This window comes from Bos mutus, chromosome 18, assembly GCF_027580195.1.
Source record: "Bos mutus isolate GX-2022 chromosome 18, NWIPB_WYAK_1.1, whole genome shotgun sequence".
Taxonomy (NCBI): domain Eukaryota; kingdom Metazoa; phylum Chordata; class Mammalia; order Artiodactyla; family Bovidae; genus Bos; species Bos mutus.
The window spans coordinates 48,970,078-48,991,625 of NC_091634.1; the positions used below are offsets into that span (position 1 = coordinate 48,970,078).

Here is a 21,548-nt window from a genome sequence, read left to right on the forward strand (position 1 = left end):
CGCGCACAGACCCAGCACCTACCCAGGGCAGGCAGGCCCCTCTGGGAGCCTCTGAGGCTTTAATTACTCCCCAGGCACCAGCCCGGCATAAACATAGCCTAGATGTCCAAGAAAAGCACGCTGTCGGCACGGGGAGCCTCTCTCAGAGCTAAATGCAGCCCGGGCACTGGCCTGCCGGCCCGTGCGCTCAGATAACAATCGGATGTGCTGGGCCCTGAGCTGACCCCAGAGCGGACACGCTCCCGCTCGCCGGGAGCGACCACCCTGGCCAGGCCTGCAGGGCCGCCGGCTGCCTTTCTTCCGCTGGGAAGGGCACTCCAGGGTGGGGAGCAGGAATGCACGTGGGCTGGTCTGAGTTTAGAATGTATTTATAGACGGCTGCCAGCCGAGTGGTACCCTCGAGGTCAACTTCCTGCCAGGCCCTGTGGCCAGATGTTTACTGAGATTGCAGAGACCGACCCACCCACGCATGCCCGGATTCATTCCACATCCATGCTTGGAGGTCGCTCCATGCTGGGGGCCCAGCCAGCCTCTGGGAGCACGGAGGAGAGCTGGGGTCAGGCCCCAGCACACCAGGGACTTCAGACGCAGAAGCATTACGCACAGGGTGGAATCAAGAAGGAGGAATGGAGGGGAGAGGACTTATGCTTCCCGGGAGGTAAACCTCAGAGGAAAGGCAGGGCAATGTTGGCGGTGGGTTTAGAAGGATGAATAGGAGCTTTCCAAACGTCCCAAAGAGAGAAAAACAGCATGTGCAATGATATGGCAGTGGGCAAGGAAGTGCTGCGTGTGTGGACAGCTGCTGTCCGGCATACCTAAAACACAACACCTAGGAACAAAGAGGTGAGGGCTTAGGAGGGTCTCCAGCTTCAACGTGGATAAAGCCTTCAAGTCGCCAGGGGAGCTTATGAACACGCAGGCCCCAGGCCCTCCTCTAGTGATTTTTGATTCAGCAGGCCTGGATGAGACAGGGTCTGATCAGGGTCACAAAGCCCAGAGAAGGAAATGCACTCTGGAGAGGCTTCCTGGAGGAAGCAGGTGAGAAGGTGAGGTGGGCTTGAAGAGGGGAGGGCCCTGTGCTGGGGGTGGTGTCAGGGGCACCACAACTGCAGGGCACCTGGAGACCAGAAGGGCAGGGCGGCCGCCAGCACATGCCAGGCCTCAAGATCCTAAACTGCCTCACTGATCTTGTGTCGACCCCATGCTGGAGTGATGCCTTTTTGGATATATTGGATTAAATATGATCAACTTTGCTCCTTTCACTTTTTGTTTTTAAATGTGGCTCTCTGAACAATTAAACTTACCCCCGTAATTACTTTGGTAACGTTACTCTGGTAATACTGTATTATACGTGTACATACAGTACTCACGACACAATGTCATGTACGCACATGACACTCACGTATGCACACACAGGCACACATGTGCATACACACTCACCTGCACACCCCTGCTCTGATGGTTGCACGGGGCCTCACGCGGCCACACAGGCAGGCCGCGGTCTCCGGCTCCCTTGAGCAGAACATGGCACGCGTGGCAGGGGCGCGGGCAGCAGAGCTCCGGCCTCTCGTGGACTCTACAGGCCAGGAGGTGGGCTGGGCGCACGGGCTGCCTAACCTGTCACTGGGTCGTGCTCTCCTCTTTCTAGGATCGGCCCTGGGACACCTATTCCTCCTGGCCCCTCTGACCCCGCCCAGAAGCCCCCTTCGCACCTTTGCCCCAGGCACGCTGAGCTCCTGTTGGGGCGAGACGGCCTGGGAGGCCCTGCACAAATGCTTGTTGGACGAAGCCACGGAGCACAGAGGGAGCCCAGCACCCAGCGGGGTCGCTGGGCTGCCAGGGAGGACACCGCCTGCTCCCGCTCCCCGGGTGTCCCAGAGTCCGCTAGTTGTCGGATTCGTCTTTCCGCCTGTGTGTTCTGGAACCGTGGAAACAACCGCAGGACGGGTTACGGGGTGCGCTTTGGGACGGACCTGAGCTAACGCTCTACAGGTTCACCTGACCTCGATGTAAGTGATGTCTGGGTTTCCTGGGATCAGTTCAGAGCTAGTGGTCCCTGACTGATGTGCTTGGTCTCTCTCCAAGAGCACCACCCTCCCCCGTCCTGAGAAAAAGCCCCTTGGGCAAGATGGCGCAAACGGTGAGCAAGTGCACATTTCTGGCAGGGCAGCGGGGACCCCTGGAGAGGCCCTGGTCTCCCCTTCATTCAGAGGAGACATCTCAGGGAGTGGTGGGGCCAGAGGACAGAGCCTCCCGCAGGACAGGACTGTTCCTTAAAGACACGGCCTCAGGGTCGTGGTGGCTACCCTTGACCTCAATCTCGCCTCCGCGCCCAGGCAGAGGTTGAATCTGGGCCCCTCTTCCCAGCACGTGACCCGAGTCAGTGCCTCTGCCTCCCGGTCCTGGTTTCCTCATCACAGGAAGAGGGTAGGGTCCCCACGGCCTGTGAGAACAGGAAACGGCATGGCTGTCATAAGGAACGCTTGGGCAGCTCCTCAGAGCGACAGGTTAGAGCGACCACCTGAGCCTACGGACGTCTACCCACGAGAGATGAGAACATACGTCTGCACAAATGAGAGACGAGAACACACAGACGCCTGGGCACACAGTGTGGTCACCCACAGTCTGGAATATTATTCAGCCAGGAAAAGGGACAAAGTGCCTATCCCACCTACAACGTGGATGCGCCGGGCAAGCACCCAGTGAGTCAGAAAGATGAACACGGTGTGGTTTTGATCGTGTGAAACATCCAGGATGGGCAAAGACAGAAAGCAGCTAAGTGGTTGCCAAGACTGGGGGAGGGGCTGGAGTCACTGCCAGTGGGTCTGGGTTTTGTTCTGGGGTGACAAGAATGTTCTAGAACAAGATAGTGGCGACGGTTGCACAACCTTGTGAATATACTAAAACCCACTGACGTGTACACTTTTAAAGGGTGAATTTTATGGTGCATGAATTATGGTTTTTTTAAAAAAGAAAACAAGGCTCCTGCAGGGCTGATGGACACAGGACACCCACCAGCGCACAGCCTCCACCTATAGGGCTGCCTCCTCCAGTGCCAGGGCCTGGTCCTGGCTCCCTCGCCCCGTTTGGCCATGGCTGTGGCCGTCCCACACTGACTGCTCCCCCAGCCCCCCTGGCTGGGAGCCCAGAGAGGCCTCATTCTGCAGCGTCCCTGCTGGACACATGCAAGGCCCAGAGAAGCAGGCCCTGCTTACACATGGCCACCTTGGCCCAGTCGTCCCGGAGGAATTCGGAAAATGCAATGGTCACATTCTGCAAGGCTGGGCCTTTGGGAAGACTCGAGGCCGCTCATGAATGTGGAGTCTGTTCGGCCGCTGGCTGGGATGCAAGCCTGAGAGCAGACCAGAGTCGGGACGGAGGCCGCAGCAGACGGCCTGCTGCTGGCTCCCGCTGGCCAGGAGGGCCTGGGGATGGCAGAGGAGGCTGCCTGGGCTCAGGGCCTGGTTCCGTCCACCTGCAGCACGTTCGCCTCCTGCTGTGACCGGCACAGCCCTGCCCTCCTCCACTGGTTGAGGACCCCAGGTCCAGGCAGAGTGGCCAAGACCAGGACAAATAGCTGCATTCCACACCCTGAAGACCACCTCCCCTGGCCCTCTCTGGGCTTCCAAGGGGCCACTGCCTTGTTCTGGCCCCGGGGAGGCAGAGTGGGATTTGATCGTAGGCTCTGAGTTCCCTCAAACTCATGTTTTCTCTGGAGGGTCTCCCACCCCCACCTGGGAGGGGGAAAGCTGTGGGTGTGGGCACCCAACTGCTGGGCTGCCAGCTCCTGGGTGGCGGGTGGTGGCCCCTCTTGCTTCAAGTGCTGGGTGATGGGGAGGCTGGGGCCTAGGCTGACAGTGTCAGGATGTGGTAGGTGACCCCCAGGGTTCCCCAGATGAGCCCTGCCTGCTCACCCCCCTCCTCAGGCTCTCCCCATGGTCATAAAGGGAGCTTATATTTGGAACTGTGCTCTGAGAAGCCGGCTTTATTTAGACAAGGATGTAATTCTCAGAGACCACTTCAATCCCGACAAGAGCTGGGATGAGTAATAGCAGGAAGCCTACGTTTTGACGCTGGGGTCACAGCCCTGAGTCCTGCCAGTTCAGTCACTGATCTCACTTCTGGTCTCCGGGACTTAGGACTGGCAACCGCAGGCCGTGGTGCAAGGGGCAGGGCCATGGGCTCCAAGGACCATCTGGACTCAGGAACTCACCGTGCTGACTGCAGCCAGGCCCCGGCCCCCAGCACATCGGTGGGGGGAGGGTCCCTGAACGGCACCACCCTGCCTCCTACACTCCCCCCAAGTTGGTGGGACACACCCAGGCCAGGGGGGGTGGGTCAGTGATGTAGACACCAAAGGAGGCTGAGGGGCCCAGACACTTGACAGCGTTTGAGGAGAGGGGAGGGAATCCCAAGTCAGGAGGCACAGAGGCCCTGGTCCTGTGGGGAGGGCAGCGTCCAGGCTGCGCATGTGACTGCACTGCGTGTGGCCTCCTCCGGAACAAGGACAGCTCCGCGTGCACTGCTCACACGTCTGACGCGGTGCCGCCGCTCGTGCTTCCAGGACCTCTGGGTGTGTGGAACAGGCACCCCCAGGGTGGACACAGCCTGGGCAAGCGGAGGCCTGGTGAGCAGAGTATAGTATATAGCTGGGTGCCCTTGTGCAGTGAACAACCTACCCAACCGTACAGGCCTACCTTTCCTTCCAATCAGGGAAATGATGGAACTGAATGAAGTACAAGATTGCAATCAGTCCCCAAGGACAGTGTCTGCCACCCTGGCCATGGTCACTAAGTGAAAGGTGAGGATAAACTAGCCAGGGAGGGACCCCAGGCACCTGCAGGAATGTCTCCCAGTGCTCACTATCCCCCCCACCCTCCTCCTTCCGCCATGCTCAGCTCAGCCCCCAGTTCTAGCAGAGAGTGAGGCTGGCAATAGAAGCTTGGAGTGCTGAGTGCACTGTACGGCTCGGAGGACAGAGGTCCGAGCCCCAGCATCATCTTCCTGTTCATGGGGGACAGTCGAGTGGGAGACAGGCAGGCCCACAGGTGATGGGGAGTGCCAGGAGCAATGGGGGCAGAGCAGAGGAGAGGGCACCCTGACAGGGAAGGTGGGCCGGTGGAGATGAGAGACTGGATGCCCAGTATTCTGGCCAGGAGTGGGGAGGGGGAGCCGGCGTCCTGTATGCTGATGGACCTGGAGCTCCTTCCAGGGGAGAGCTGGCTGGACTGTGGCCATCCACAAATGCTGGGCTCCAGCTCTGCTCTGTCTGCACGGGCAGAAGAGTGGGCTGCTCCTGTGCTTACCCTACTCTCTTCCCTATCACGCAACTAGGATGAACAAAGCCAAGGTGGGCGGGCCAGCGGGAATGGGCTGGGAAGTGGGCCCACCAGGAGGACCCGGGATGCACAACAGTTCCCTATGACCTCCCTCTGTCCTGGACTGGCAGCTGGCATTTCGCACCCCTAAGTCTTCTGCATCTTCCAGACCCCTCCCACAGACCCCGTGGAGTCTCCGAGAGTCCCAGGCCAGTGACCATAAGGCTGGGCGTGCCCACCTGTGCCCCCACACTCTGCACCTCGGCGGGTACCGTGAGGCCCTGCAAGGTCCCCCATTGTGCTGGTGACTTGCCCACACAGCCCCTGGACAGCTGTCTCTAGAGCCTGCAGTCTTGATCTGCATGGCCTGCCCCTCGCTCTCAGCCGGCCCTTTTGAACAAGGAAGAGGAAGGTAACCGAACTCTTAAAGTCAAAGCCAACAGGGATGGGGTGTGCTGGGCTGGGCAGTCTCAGGCTCCAGAGGAAGCTGCCGTGTGAGTGGTGTCCAGGGCCACATGCGTCGTTGGCACCATTGGTGGTGGCAGGGTTCCAGAAAAAAGGAGGTGAGGGCAGGTCTCTGCTTCCAGGCCACCCTGGTGCTCACGAATGTGAAGCTGGCAGAGACCTGCCACCCTTCTCTGAGAGAGAGGTGGGAGGGTACCTGGCCTGGAAATCAGTCTGAAAAGGCGCAGGCCCTGAGATTAGACTGAAAGGGGATGTAACCTCTCCGTTAACGTTCTCCAGAGGCAACTGCGTGTGAATTAGCCCAAATGCCTGGCTCCTGGAGGGCAGGACTGGGGTCGATAGGAGCCACAGGTGGGAGGTTTCTGCTCTACCTGCAGCAGGGCTGGCTCGGGGCTCTCCAGTGGGTTTCAAGGGTGGGACCTCGCTGCTGCGACAGGAGTGAGTTTCCCATTGCTGGGGGTATTTAAGCAGAGTCGGTAACCTGGAGGCGGGGTCTGGTGGAGACTGAAGGCTGGATGAGAGGATCGAAGTTCATGACCTCTAAGTTCCCTCTGACCCTGAAATCCTGGACGTGCTGCTTCCACACTGCCAGCCGGGGACCCAGGTGGGGACCACGCATCCTTTACCTGTTTCCCACGCTGAGATGCTGGATGGGCCACGGTGCCCCTCCAGATGGCCCAGCCTTCCTATTTGCCTCAAAAAGGACTCCCCCTCTTCCTCCTACAGGGAGGCTTCAGGCAGGCTCTGCCCTGTGGTTCTGGACCTGCCAGGCTGGGCACAAAGCACATGAGGGCACGCCCTCCCAGGCCACCTTCTCAGAGGCAGCCTGGCTGCCCTTTCTAAGACCGTAACTCCGCCCCACTCCCCCGCAGCCAGCTCCCTGTCTGACACTGCCTGTTACTCTGCTTGTTATCAGGAAGGCAGGGGTCTTTGCTGGGTCAGGGGGCTCCTGGGACAGTGTTGGGGCACAGCGAGGGCTCAGGACACTCGCAGATGTGGAGTCTATCTGATGAAATGGAGAGGGCTGTCAGCACGGCTGCTCACCAGCTGTGCTGTGCTGCCCCAGGTACCTAACCTCTCTGACCCTCGGTTTCTTCACCCAGAATACAGGACACCTCTGCTCGCAATAGAAGGACCAAGCACAGTAACACGTGGCACAGTCCCGACACAGTAAGGAGCATCTGCTCAAACGCCAGTCCAGAAAGGGTTAACGGCCTCAGCGGCTGCCACGGCGAGAATCCCCCACCACCTCCGCCACCCAGAGGCTTGTCCCTCTGACTCCTTGCCCCTCGAGTGGAGGGGGCAGGGGCAGGGTCTGGCGGCCGCGGGAAGTCTCGGCGCGCCTGGCTGGCCTTCCCTTCCGGCTGCCGCCGCGCGGCGCCGCATCCCCACGGGTCCCTCTGGCCGGGTTCCCCTGGTGCCCTGAGCCAGCCAGGGGCGCGGGCCGGGTGGGGAAGCCGCGTGGCCTCCCCTGCAGCAGCACAGCGGCGCGGAGCCCCTCAAGACCGGAAAGACCCCACCCCGCTCCTCCTGTTGCCTCCGCCGCCTGACAGAGGGCCACAGGGCCAGCACGCCCTAGGGCGACCCAGAGGAGGCAATGGCCCGGCTTGGGAACCAGCTGCTGCGGTCTGCAATGAATGATCGGTCCCCGGCCGCTCTCGATCCCACTCGGCCCTTCAGCTCCCTCCGGAATCCCTGGCCATAAGTCCCCGCTCCCCGCTCCCAGCAGTCCGGCCGGGCGGCTCCTAGCTCCCCCAACCCACCGCCCAGCGGCCCCGGCGGGCTCGCAGTTCCCGGCACTTGGGTTGCACTTTGCAAAGTGTCCGGCGGAGCCGGCCCAAGCTCTTGTCAAGGGCGCTGGACAGGGCTGAGGCTGGGCGGCACGGCCGCGGCCCCCACCGAGTCCCCGGCGCGCCCTGGCTTCTGAGTCGCTGCACGGCCGTCCCGGGCTATGAGCGAGGTCGGGGCAGCCGGGCCGCGGCGCAGCGAGGGCCGGGAGGGTCCGTCCGGTCCCGCCGGGACGCGCCACCAAGGGCGCGGGGATGTGGAGGGGCGGGGGTGGCCAGGTGACCCGGGGAGCAAGCCCCGAGTCCCTCCGGAGCCGCCCGAGCCGGTGGCGCTGACCGGCAGCCTCGGGAGGCGCGCGGCGCGGCGCGTCCACACTCACCTTCTGCTCCGAGGGCCCCGCGCCGCTCGCCGCGCTGGCGGATGCAAACGAGCTCCCGGAACGGCAGCGGCGGCTGCCGGCGCCCGGCCCGCGCACGGCGCTCTACGGCGCGGAGGCACAGTCCTCATCCCCGACCGCAGGCCCGCCCGGCCGCGCAGCGCTCTGCCCCTCCGGGGCGGGGTGGGGAGAGGAGGAAAGCAACCTCCACCCGCTTCCCAGGTCGGGCCGCGCGGGCCAAGTCCTTTCCAAACAAGCTCCGGCGGCCGGCCGGGTGCTCCGAGCGCCCTCCGCCCAGCCGTGGGCGGCCTGCGGGGTCTGCTCCCGGGCACCGGTGGCTACGGTTACAAAACTTCACTCCCCCAGCAGCCCCCGCCCCCCGCCCCCGCTACTGTAAGCACTGCTCTTCCTAAGTGTTTGTTTCAGGGGACCTACCCGAGATGGGGATGCCCATGGGAAAGGTATGTAAGCCCTGACCCCTGCCAGCCCACCCAAGACTGGCGGGGCTTGCTGCTGCTCAGAGGCAAGTACTGGATTCAGCAGGACTTTCCAGGTTGCCGGAGTGCGCCCTGTGGTTTCCAAGTGCTCGCCTGTCTCCATTCCCCGCCTGCCTCATCTCCTGTCCCCACCAGGTACCAGCAGGGTAAACACCTTCTTCCCCTGTGCTTCCGGCCAGGAGGATGAGGGCACCCCTGTCATTTGGCACCTACTTGGGGGACTCCCGTCTGAGGTACCCCCATGCCTCAAAGGTGGGAGTCCAGGGTCCCTAGAATCAGAGTGCCTTTCCTCTGCCCCCCACCCCCCAGCCTGGAACACAGATGGTGGGGAGATGGAACCATGCAGGCCCCTAGAGCGGGAGGGGCCCTTACAGGTCAGCTGCTCAGGGGTTCATGCGCAGATGAGGACATCGGGCCCAGAGAAGGCAAGGGACCTGCCCAAAGCCACACAGCCCAGAGCGCATGACACGGGCTATCCTGGGACAGGCAGGAGCGAGAGGCCAGTTCCTGGTGTGGACATGTGGGTCCTTCGAGGTCAGGGGGCAGTCCTCTTGGGAGGTGTCCTGCAACAGCTGCAGCCCCTCCCCACTTTAGATGAACCAAGGCATAGGCTTATGGCTTCTACGATGTGAAGTGTGTGGGGAGGGAATTCTTCACTTCCAGAAAGGGAGTCCTTTCCTAATTAGTCCTTTGAACCATCCCCTGAGAGTGCTGTAGGGAGCTGGACTACTGAAGTTCAAGTTTCACACCCTCTTAGGAACACCTTTCTTATGTAAAGCAAGGTATAGGTAACAAGGGCCTTTGGAAATTAGTGAATGGGCTGCCTCCCCCAACCCCCCGCCCACACCCCCGTAGCCTGTGGGTTTCCATCGGTGGCTGAGCACTGAGCTCTGCACGGACAATTCACAATCAGCTAAAACATGCTGCGAATCGAACTCAGTTTTCCTCTGGCTGCTCATTACAGTGTCAGAGGAGGTTCCAGAAATCCCTGCCAGCTGAACCCGGGGTCTAGGGGCTTGGAGGCCCGGCTGCTTGGCCCCGTTGACGCTTGGGGGCTCCAGGCCTCAGCTCACATTTCCGTGGCATCATTCTGGGCCTCAGGGTCCTGGGATTGCCCTCTCCATGGAACGCAGCATGGCAAGGGACTAAGAGTCCCCTCTAGTTAATCGGTATTTCAATCAGTTGGTTTCCTAAAGTTTCTAGTGCCGGGGGTCCCCTGGCTCAGACCAAGTTCCCAGAAGGTATTTCCTTCCTAATTCTTCCTAATGGGTCTATTCTTGTTTCTAAGAAAGGCCGCACTTTCAGAGCTCATATGTGTGTGTGTGTGTGTGTGTGTCCGTCCAGCTGCGACACACCCGTGCACCCTGTGGTGTGAGAAGTGAGCTCTCTTACGAGCAGGAGGAAGCGGCAGTGGCCCCCACTCCATGCTGCCCCACGACCACAGTCCTAAGAGTTGATGGAGAGAGGAAGGCTACCCTCCTCATCTCCCAGAGGGCTTAGAATATGCCCACGGACATATGAAAAGCCTCTCCTGGCCATCCAGTGCACTGGGAGCCCAGCCCTCCAGGTTGGTGCTCCCAGGGGGACTGCCCCTGAGCCCCTGCTCCAGTCCCCCAGGCACACTTGCCTGGGGGTGAGGTCCAGCAGTTCTCCACCAGGAGTCTGCTGTGGCGGGTGGAGACCAGGGGAGTTGCCAAACCTCCTACAGAGCGCAGGTCGGCCCCAGGACAGAGGGCTATTTGGGCCCAGATAGTTAGCTGTGCCGACGGTGGGAATCCCAGGGGCAGCAGCCTCCAGCCTCCAGGTGGTCAGCGATCTAGGCCTCTGGCTCTTGGAGCCTTCTCTTCCTCCCCACTGGATATGAAGCTGTCTTCTTGGGAGGAGCTGGCCGATAGGACGCCCCGTGGGTCTGCCCCGTGGGAGGCCCAGCTCCTGCCCGTTTGCTCGGAAGAGTAAAGAGCTGGACGGGCTGGCTGAGCCTCCTTCTCCTAGAGGACACGACCTGGCAGGGGTCTGACTTGACTTGCCTGAAGTCACAGACACAGAGCCCAGCTCTGCCGCTGCCCACCAGCCCCCACACTGCCCGTTGCTGGCTGCCCCCCAGGGGCACGGGCTCCCTGGGCCCCTGCGCGTGCTGGGAGAGCCAGTCAGCCCCTGAGTCATCCCCTAACTTCTGCCTGATGTCAAAACGAAACCGCGGACCCAAAGCCAGAGCAGGGGTGGGAGGAGTGAGAACCTCCAGCAAATTCCAGGGGCATAGTGTCACATGGCTGCTTCAGTTCGACACTGACAGTGCCTGGCACATGCACAACCATCCATCCAGGTAGCCTTGAGCATCAAAGGTGACGTCCACCCTGGCCCCAAGGGTGGGTCCTCTCCCGTGGGGTCCCTGGGGAAGAGACCTTCTTCCCCAGGAGACCAGACCTCTGGCCACGGACCAGGCCTGTGGTGTGACATCCCGGGCCGGGTGTTTCAGCCCTCCTGGAATTTTCTCAGCGAGTGTCACCTGCCATCTCAGCCTCCTTAACCGCCTTTGTCAGATGGGGAGACTGAGGCTGGAGGACACAGGGAGCCCGCATAAGGACACAGGAGTTTGTGGTAGAGCCAGTCTCTGTGCTTCTTGCCTCTGCCTGCTGCGGGCTCCTGGCCGAGTCCAGGCTGAGGGCTGGGCGGCGGGCGGCTGCCTGAGCTCTGGGGGTCCCTACTTCTCCCAGGGGTCCTGGTGGGTGGGTGGGGGTATGGATCTAGCTGCTCTTGGGCCCCATCCCATGAAGATTCTCCTTGTTCCTTGGCAAGGATGCAGCAAATACAGACGTGCGTGGAACCTTCCCAGAGAGGTATGCCCTGTGCGCAGACCCTGTGGGCTCCAGGGAAGCCATGTGAGGGACAGAACATTGATGGACTTTGCCAAATAGTCTGTGAATTCAGGGAGGCTGGCATAGGCAGGCCTGGCCTCCGTCCCTTGCTTGCACTCTGCCAGCTGTGTGTCCTTGGGTGAATCAGCAGCCTCTCTGAGTTTCTGCCTCCTCATCTGGGAGGTGGCAACATCAATGCCCACCACTCAGGGAGGATTTGAGAGGCTGGGAGGGCAGACCCAGCTCCTTTGGACAGTGGCTGGGGATCTCTGGGGGTCTCCAAGCTATTGGACATAGTAGCGGTGTCCTGGTGACCTACTCTAGTGTTCTTGCCTGGAGAATCCCAGGGACGGGGGAGCCTGGTGGGCTGCCGTCTGTGGGGTCGCACAGAGTTGGACACGACTTAGCAGCAGCAGCGGTGTCCAAGGGAGGAGGAGCATGTGGTCCCAGGACTCCAGGGCCCTTGATGACCGGCTCTGGCTGATGTGTCCCTGTCCTTCAGGCACCCGGGCCAGGACCCACCTACAAGTTTCCTTCCTGACATCAGGGAAGAAAAAAAGTCCAGGTTCTATAGGACATCAGAAAAGTACAAAATGGAAATGAATAAATCTTTATCTATAAAGTGTGGCGTGAGTTTTACTGCCTAAGTGCAGCTCAGGTCCCCAGCAGGCGTGCATTAAAGCTGCTTCGATGAGCTGTCTGGGGCCTTTGTGGGGTCTGCTGTGATGAAGGTGGGGCCCCCAGCGAGGTGGGTCAGGAGGGGAGGAGGCCGGGGGAGGAGGGGAGGCAGAGGGAGGAGGCCTGGGGAAGAGGGGAGGCCGGGGCGGAGGCCTGAGCGGGGCCGTGCGGGTGGGGCCGGCTCAGAAGCAGCCTCTTTCCAAGGAGACATTCCAGACTGACGGTGGCGTGACTCAGACACCCGCCCGGAGCACGATTGTTTCTGCCTGTCTTCCTGTCTTCCGTGGCCCCGTTTGTGTGCAAAACGAGGGAGAGGAGACGGTGCTTTCCCGAGGAGAGTCTTACACACAGACACAGTCACCCCCTCCCTCCACATGCCTTGCCCACCCCCCACCCCGTGCTCTCACACGTGGGGGCTGCATGCCCCTGGGCCCGGCAGGAGTTCACCTCAGGCCGAGGGACCCGTGACTCGGCAGAGGCTCTGCCGTGTAGGACTTTCCGAGGCAGACTCTTCCCAGGACTGACAGCCCTCCTATCCCCTCCTCCCAGCACCAGCCCCTCCGCCTCCAGGAAGCCTTCCACGCCCTACACACTGGCTCAGGACTCCCATCATGCCCAGGCTCCTCCCAGCAAGGCCAGCAGGCAGCCAGGGGCCCTAGTCCAAACCCCAACCCCGCCATCTGCCAACCAGGTGGACCGAGACTCAGTTTCCCCATCTGCCATGGCAAATCAGACTCGTTCATAAAGGTGCTGGGGCCTGTGGGTGGCTCTTCATGGCCTGACATTCTCAGCCTGAGCGCCCTGGATTCAGCCTCTCGTGGGCCTTCAAGATGGGAATCCTTCTAATGAAAAGAAAACAGACGTGGCGGAGACGGGGCCGGCCGCGGTAACCCAAGCCAGCGTTCCGGGGCATGAATGGGCCCTTTCATGGGGCGGCCGCAGAGCGAGGGCTTGGGGTGGAGATCTCCAGCTCGGCCCAAGCAACGGCAGTGCCCGGGGCAGGCCCGGGGCAAGGAGGAGAGGGACAGGGCCCACAGCCCCGGCCTCGGGCCTCAGGGCCTCCAGGCCCAATCTCCTCCCCCGCTCCCCCCACGGCCCCCCGACACCAAGCCTGGCTGCAGGAAAGGAACCAGCCGTTCCTGGTCCAAATGCCACTGTCCTTGTTTTTCTCCTATAATTACGTCTCCGAGGGCTAACTACAAATTTACATGTTGCTCAGCTCAGTCGTTTATCCGGAGCCCGTGAGGAAGGCTCCCGCTGTAAAAGGCGCATTCATGTGTGTTTTCGTGTTGCTCGGGGTGACCGGCCACGGCGCGCGGACACAACTGGCCCTTTTAGCTGGGGCGGCCAGGGGGGCAGCAGCGCCCTCACCACCTGGCCTGTGTAAACGCCTCCACACCACTGGCCGTGAATGACTTCAGTGTACGGAGGTTTTCTTTTTCCATACCTGGCCACCAGAACTTCCAACATTCTTCTAGAAAAAAATGTGGCAAGCTTCCCTGGGATCGTGTTCTATCCAAATGGCTTATCCATCCCCGTCCGGCCCGGCACAAGCCAGCTCTTCTTCCATTTAGTGACGTGAGAGAAAAGCCATGCTTCCGTTTCTGCCACCTGCTGTGACGGCCCCAGCCCTGGGTCCCCCTGACTGCCTGGGAGCAAAGGCCAATGACGGGACGTCCCCCCACCGGGGGCCCTGAAGAGAGGTGCCGCGCTGACCGTGGGCTCTGCAGTGCGGTGGTCCAGGCAGCTCCAGCCTGCAGGGGTCTCGGGCTGGGCCCAGCCCAGGTAGCCGGGACCCTCTGTGGACACCAGCGGATGTTCGGGCAGGCTGTGCCTGGACACAGGCCCCCCTCAACCCCCGTCCCTCGGGGCACCATGAGGGTGCTGCCTCTCCTCCCAGGGCCGGGCCTGTCACAGACACCTCCTCGGGAGAACCATGATGCCAGGATAGCCGGGGACACAACGGATAGGTGGGTGGGTGGCCTGACCTCAGTGTGGTGTGTGTGCACATGGGCACATGTGACTGTGTGTGTGTGTGTGTACATGCATGTGTTAGGGGATGTGTGTGAGAGTGGGTATGTGTTTACCTGCATGTGAGGAGCATGTGTATGTGATAGCATATGTGTGTACGTGAATGTGTATGTGTGTCCATTAATACATGTGAATACATGTGTCAGTGTGTGTCTGTGTGTGTGTGTGCGCATGCTCATGTGTTTGTGTGTACACGTTTGTGTGAGTGTATGTATAAGAGTGTGTGTACATGTGAGGGTGTCTGTGGGCATACACATGTGAGTGTGTGTGTGTGTGTATGTGTGTGAGTGTGCTCACACCTATTCATCAGGATCACTGACCCAGAAAACAGGTCTGTGTGCCACACTCACACCCCAGGTGTCTGCAGTGGGACCAGCGATGCTTGGCTCTGTGGAGAAGTGTGTCCAGCCGAGGAGGAGCCTGTGAGTGTGTCCTCGGTGGCTCCTTGGCGGCTGACCCGCGAGGACCCCCTGTGGTCAGTCACCCGTCTCCCTGGGACTGCGCCCACGCTGGTGAGGGGCCAGAGGTGCTGAGCAGCAGTAGTGTGGGTCCAGTCGCAACCCAGCCCCGCTTCCTCCTTCCACACAGTCCTCAGTTTCCCCGCCCCAGCCCGGTGGCCGCGAGCACTGGTGGACGGCACCTTGTGTGTCCTTGGCAGTGACACTCCTGCCTGACAGCCCCCGCCCCGCCTCACTGACTCCCATAGCTCGCGATCAGCACAGCCCAACAGCGGTCACCCTGCTCCCTGCAGTGTCCTTTCCGAGACTTGCCCTGAGTCACCAACAACCGGGTGCCCCTCCCCTAGTCCTTCTCAACCTCCCAGGCAGCCCTTCCCCAGGGGGTGTGGGTGCTGGACACACCTGCTCACACCTGGGCTGAGGCTGTCACCCGGCCAAGGCCCCGGAGGACCTTACACAGGCGGTAGAGCACCTGGCTGCCCATGCGGCCCCAGCGCTTCTGTGCAGGCGAGGTGGGGGGAATGCAGCAGCTCCCACGCTCCTGGGGCTCTCATTGCCTGTGTGGACTCAGATAAACATGATGTTCACGTGTCATTCGGGCTCTGGGACACACGGGGCATGGTGTCCAACTGGACGCACAAGCACAGCCAGTGTTCCCAGGGCTCAGGTGTAGCTGCTCCAACTCAGTGGTGCCCCAGGCCCAGCAGGGACCCTGCATGGTGACTGTTCCTGAGAGTCTAACCCCGGGGTTGCAAAGGTGGGTTACTGTCAGTGATGGAACAGCCCACTACAAAAATGTTCAGGACACCTCGGCCAGGTTTGGGTGGTAGTTCTTTCGAACACATAGACTCTGTTGTGACATATCGCTGCTCACAGCCTGCTTGTGGCTCCCCGGTGTCCGCAGGACAGCATGCACTCTCAGTTGTAGACTCCAGGCCTTTCCTGGCCAGGCCCATGTGCATCCGGGTCTCAGTGCCTCCCCTCCTCTTCCTCCTCTCTGCCTCTCCCATGCCAGCTCGGACCACACTGAGCTGCTGTGCATCACCATAAACACCCCTCCACTTCCCACACCTCACTCTGCATTCCTTCACTTCCTGCCACCTTTGCCAGCCCAGGATGGCTCCTATTCATCCTCCAAACCCACTCAAGAAGTTCCCTCCTCTGCGAAGCCTTCTTGTAGACCCGCAGACTGCGGCACACATACAGCACACCGGTGTGCTGCACCTGCTTGTGCATCAGTCTCCCCTCCAGGCCTTCCTCACGTCCATACACCTGGTACCTCAGCTCCACATGTCCATGATGGTCTAGATCTGTCCTTTCATTCCTCACCATAGCCATCCCTCAGCTTGGGATGCTCTCTTCTCTGTCAGTTGAAGACCCTTCACTCTTTTAAACCTGTTTAAGATGTACTCCTGCCCCTCCCAGGAGCCCTCCATGACTACATAACATGGACAACTGTACAGAACATCTGAGGATAAGCAGCGCCAGGAAGACTCTTGGGGATGGTCTGGTCCAGCCTCTTCATCTTACAGATGGAGAAACAGAAGCCCAGAGAGGGAGAGAGAGCTGGTGAGGGACCAGTCTCCTCAGAGCTCGGTGCTCTGCACTGAGGCCAGGGGCCCAGAGGAGCCCTCTGCATCGCCCCCTGCTCTATGTAGGGACTGCGAGGCTGACAGAGCAGTGTCCTGCTCTGCTCACTCTCCTGGAGTTTTTACTTCATTTCACTGCGCCTAAAGCTCCTGTGATGATGGGCAGGTATACGGAAGTTTTGTTGTTGATCAGTTGCTTCAGTTGTGTCCAACTCTTTGCGACCCCATGGACTCAGCACGCCAGGCTTCCGACAGAGCGGTGTCGCAAAGAGTCAGACACGACTGAGCGACTGAACAACAGCAAAACCTCCAACAAAAGACCTGCCCATTGTCACAGTGAGACGCCCCCGCCATCCCAGTCACACCAGGAAAGTGTGACTGAGGGCAGGGGAGGGGGTGGCTCTGCCACTCACCAGCTATGTGACTTCAGGCATGAGGTACTTTCTCCCAGGTTTCTCCTTTGAAAATGGGGATAATATACATTGGTTGTCATGCTGATTCAAGGAAATGATGTATATTTGTTGTTGTTCAGTTACTCAGTTGTGTTTGATTGTTTGTGACCCTATGGACAGCAGCACACAGCCTCCCTGTCCTTCACCATCTCCCAGAGCTTGCTCAAACTCAGGTCCATAGAGTCAGTGATGCCACCCAACCATCTTGTCCTCTGTCGCCCCCTTCTCCTCCTGCCTTCAGTCTTTCCCAGCATCAGGGTCTTTTCTAACGAGTCAGCTCTTCCCATCAGGTGGCCAAAGTACTGAAGCTTCAGCTTCAGTATCAGTCCTTCCAATGAATATTCAGGATTGATTTTCTTTAGGATTGACTGGTTTGACCTCCTTGCAGTCCAAGGGACTCTCAAGAGTCTTCTCCAACACCACAGTTCAAAAGCATTAATTCTTCGACACTCAGCTTTCTTTATAGTCCAACTCTCACATCCATACATAACTAATGGAAAAACCATAGATTTGACTAGATGGACCTTTGTTGGCAAAGTAATGCCACTGGGTGTGTGTGTGTGTGCAAGCTTAAGTCACTCAGTTGTGTCCTACTCTTTGCGACCCCATGGACTCACCTGCCAGACTCCTCTGTTCAGGGGATTCTCCAGTCAAGAACATTGGAGTGGGTAGCCATTCCCTTCTCCAAGGGATCTTCCAGACCCAGAGATCGAACCTGGGTCTTCTTTACCATCTGAGCCATTGGGAAAGCCGATATATGTTTAGTAAAGTGCTTAAGAGAGCCTGACACACAACAAGTAGACTGCCATCATCATTGTGATGTTATGATGGTGATGGTGCTAATGATGAAGGTGATGGTGGTGATGATGGTGGTAATGGTGAGAGGATGGTGGTAACGGTGATGGTAATGGTGATGATGAAGGTAATGGTGGTGATGAAGGTGATGATGATGGTGGTGGTGGGAGGAGGTTGATGGTGAAGATATGGTAAAGATAATGGTGATGGTGATGACGATGTTTTTACCACCTCCAAAAACAGAATACTCCTGTTTTCTGCCTCCTGTGCCTTGATATAGAACATCATGCTGATCTCTGGATGGGCGGCAGGTACGCGAGTGCGTGTGGGAGGAGAGCTCTTAATGACAGGAACAGACTTGCATCCTGAGCTATGTCGGCTACACCTCCTTCCCTCCTGGGCTCTGGTTTCTCCATCTGCAAAACAGTGAGGCTGAACTGGGTGATTCCTAAAGGGTCCTTCTGGGTTGAAGATTTTCTGAAACATTTTTTGTTTTGCAGCAAGTGGTTTTGCAAGGATCTTTCTTCCTTCTTCAGATATTTGTATTTTCTGCCATCGTTTCCACAAAGCCTGTCTTGATGGTGCCTTCATCCTGACATCCAGCAAGGGACTGGCATTTGACACGTGCAGAGGCACATTCAGACAGGGTTCCTTGTGTGTGTGTATGCGTGCACCAGGCAGATCCCTGACATGCCAGAATGGACACCAAAGACTCCAAGACCACAAATTCAGCACAGCTAATGCACTGACCTCATTGAGTACAAACCATCAAGGACCAGTGTGGCTCTGGCGGGGGGTGGGTGGGGGGAGCTGGTTTATCCATAGTTACACCTCCCAGGAAGGGTAGGGACAGGAGTGCACGCCCCTGAACACGGGACGTCCAAGACAAGACTTTCTGTCACAGACCTAGAGGGTGGACTGGAGCTCTGCCTCCAGGATGTGTGTCTGGAGACCTCAAGCAAGTCACCACCCAGCTTGGAGCTCAGGTCTCCTGTGCCCTGTGGGGACGACCCATCCTGCTCACCTCCCTAGAGATTATCACGAGGATCAACTGCTGGAGGTATGCCAAGCCCCTGTGCACTGTGAGGTCCTGTGTGTGTGTGGGGCTGACTGTACAGGCAGGTGGTTGCAGGTGGCTCCTGTGGTCACGTGAGCACCTGTGGTCCTGTGGCCCCTCCCAGGGCTGTGCTGGGGATGTAGGAGGTGGTGATGTCAGCACCTGGCTCACGTCAAGATCCCCACAGACTAACTTCCTCCTCCTTCCAGTCCCCCTTCCTCTCTCCTCTCTTCTTCTTTATCATCATTATGAACTGTCATTCTGCATAGAGCAAAGAACATGCTTTACTTAAAATAACAGAGCAGTGATGTCTTCGGATGAACTCCGCCAGCTCTTAGCTCACTCCCGAGCAAATGCTTCTAAAACAGCTACCAGGTGGGGGACTCTGAGGCCCCCTGCCAGCATTGTTCTCTTTGTGTTAGGGGTGAGAGGCTGAGGTGCAGTGTGGCTGTCCCTGGGGAAACTTGTCTGTCCCAGTCTGTCTTCCTGTGGCCAGGGCCCCCGTGAGCTGCCTGCTGAAGGGGTGTGTGGGTGAGGGCTGAGCGGACGGTTTGGGGTCTGAACGCACAGAGCAATTCTCCGTCCCAGGGCTGCCCAGCACAGGACAGGGGGACATTGCACTGGGTTGGCTCCACCCAGGCAATAGCGTGTTTTTTTTTTTTTTGCAGGGGACTAAACGTTTGAACATATGCAGACACCATGATCCAGTCCTGGCTCTGAGGTGTCTTCCTGTGCCCCCTTGCAAGCCGCCCCGTCTCCAGGGACTGGGGACTGAGCAGTACGGGAGGGCTTCGGGCGGTGGTGACCCTGCCCCGAGGAGCTGACTGCTCTGGCTTGGGTGACCCAGGCACATTCTGAACTCCTTGGACCTAGTTTCCATCTCAGGGTGACCATCAGATCTCCGGAGGAGAGGTGGACATACGGGCTACAGCGGGGGAAGGCAGGGCTCCACAGACAACTGGGGACACCCGCCCTCTGCCCGGGACACAGTCAAGGGGGCAGGGGTCACCCCTGTCCTTGGGGACGACCTCCCCAGTGACCCTACTCTTCTCTCCTGGAGGAGGTAGAGACCCAGGAGGTGGGGACCCAGGAGGTGGGGTCACCTGGGAGCTGGGGTCTCAGGTCCCCTCCGAGTCTTTCTCAGACTTGACAGAGCCCAGCTCAGAGTGGCTCATAAGAGATCTCTGTGGGGAGACATCCCCTTAATTCATGAAGAGAAAAGCAAAGTGTAGCAGGGGAGTCGTGTCCCCTACGAGGTGTGCCCAGATCCTCACTGCCATCACCTGGGGATGGCCTTGTTTGGGAAACAGGGTCCCTGCAGGTGTCACCAACTTAAGATGAGACCTGCTGACTCCCATGGCTGAGGACCTCATGGAAAGATGGGACTTGATCACAGACTTAGGGCAAAGGCTGTGTGGTTTCGGAGCCCCCAGAGGCTGGAGGAGGCAGGGGGACCCTTCCCCTGAGGCTCTGAAGGAGTGCAGCCCCGCCCAAACCTGGATCCGGGCTTCTGGCCCCAGAATGGTGAGAGGACTCATGCTGCTGCTCTAACCCACCCAGTCTGGGGTAATATGTCCTGGCCAACCTGGAAAGCTAAGGCACCTGGGCACTGAGAAGCTGGTGGCTGCCCAGACTCGAGCAGGAACACACCAGTTCCAGGAAGAATGCGGGCATCAGAGTGACGTGATGCCGGGTCATTTAAAACACACAGGCTCTGAGAGGCTGCCAGGGCCTGTGACAAGGATAGCTCATCAGACTGTTTCCTGGAGCCATCTTTCTGCAAGTTCAACCCGAGAACAATCAGACCAGGCGAGCGGTGTCCCCCACCCACCTCATGAGGTTGAAGGTGGCTGCTATCTCCCTAAACACTCGCAATAGAGCCTATACCCAGAAAGCACTGGAATCCCACGTCCATTGCCTGGGAAACTGCTCCTCTTGTGCCAGTGTGAAGCTGACTACAGGAGACGCCGGTGCTGATTTCACGAAAAAGCAATGAGACCTGTGCCCTCAGGGACAGGGGCCTGCAGAGTCAGCAGTGGGCTCCTGGGGCTGGAGAATCAAGGGTAATTTTGAAATTGCCCTGTTTGAGTTTTGCTGTAGTTTCCAAACTTTGTATACAGAACAAGTATTATTTTTGAAACAGGAAAACAATGCAATTAAAAGCAGTGGCTTCAGCTCAAGAGCTCAAAGCCACCGCTGTGTGGCTGCCTGCCGCTCAGGTCGGGTGGGTCCCAGGACGGGACCTGGCAGGCAGACGGCTGTGGTTCTGATGGCACAACTGTGCTAATGACCTCGAGGCTGGGGGTGAGGGTCAGGTGGCAACTTCTGTGACTGCATGCCCCTGTCTCCTCGGCGCCCAAGAGCCTACCTGTCTGAGAGATGGGGTGGCGGGAACGTCCCCCACAGAACTCACAGAATGCCCATGTGCTCAGGGGCCATCCCACTACCAGAGCAGGGGCGGGACTCAGAGGGGGCAAGTGACTCACCCCAGGTCACACAGAGGTGGGTCATGGCCCGACATTAAACCCCACTGTGTCTGACGTCAGTTCCCGTGCTCTTGCCACATGGAGAAGTGGGAGAGGTGGGAGGCCTCACAGGTCCAGGTTTGGCTGGGTGGTCCCTGGGACTCCCTGCACAGACCTCAGGCGGAATGGGAGCACTACAAGGACTGGCTCCATCCTGCCCACACGTGGAGGGTGCGGAGGGGCCCAGAGGGAAGCAAGCAGGCCTGGTCCCAAGGGGTGGATTTGCATGTCACTTGAATGCCAGACTGGACATGGTCCCCTGATGGTGGGTGCAGGGCAGGGCCCGGGAGGTGGACTTCTGTGTGAGGTGGCCAGGAAGGGACTCCTGAGGTCAGCTGAGGTATGCCCAGGGCCTGGGTGGGACTCTGTCACTGCGTCAGTGTTTGCTCTAGCTGGACTGGGTCCTCTCGAGGAAATGCCACTGAGGCCAGGGTGCAGGTGACTCGTTGAGGGTGCCCTGCAGAAAGGGGCCCTTGCTCCAGGAGAGACCACTGGGCTGGGCCTATGGCCTGCCCCCAGGGAGGGTTATCCTCAGGTCGGGGAGGGGAATCCCTGGCCACAGAGCTCCCTGAAGCCGGCTGCTCCCCACCATCCCCAGAGGAGAACAGAGGGGACAGGCTCTCAGGCTGGACAAGGGACACAGCCACCGCAGGGCTCCCTGCAT

At 59.3% G+C, this 21,548-nt stretch overlaps 1 protein-coding gene across 2 annotated transcripts in view; it reads right to left on the reverse strand.

Moving 5' to 3' along the window:
• The window catches only part of ZNF469 (zinc finger protein 469), a 250,095-nt gene that overhangs the window by 39,624 nt on the left and 188,923 nt on the right, over positions 1–21,548 (reverse strand). The window contains exon 1 of one of the 2 annotated variants that reach the window (XM_070388573.1): positions 7,951–8,251. The exons of the other annotated variant lie outside the window; for it this stretch is intronic. The gene's annotated coding sequence lies outside the window, so the exon portion shown is untranslated. Of the gene's footprint in view, positions 1–7,950; positions 8,252–21,548 lie in introns of those variants that run through there. 2 annotated transcript variants of the gene reach the window in all.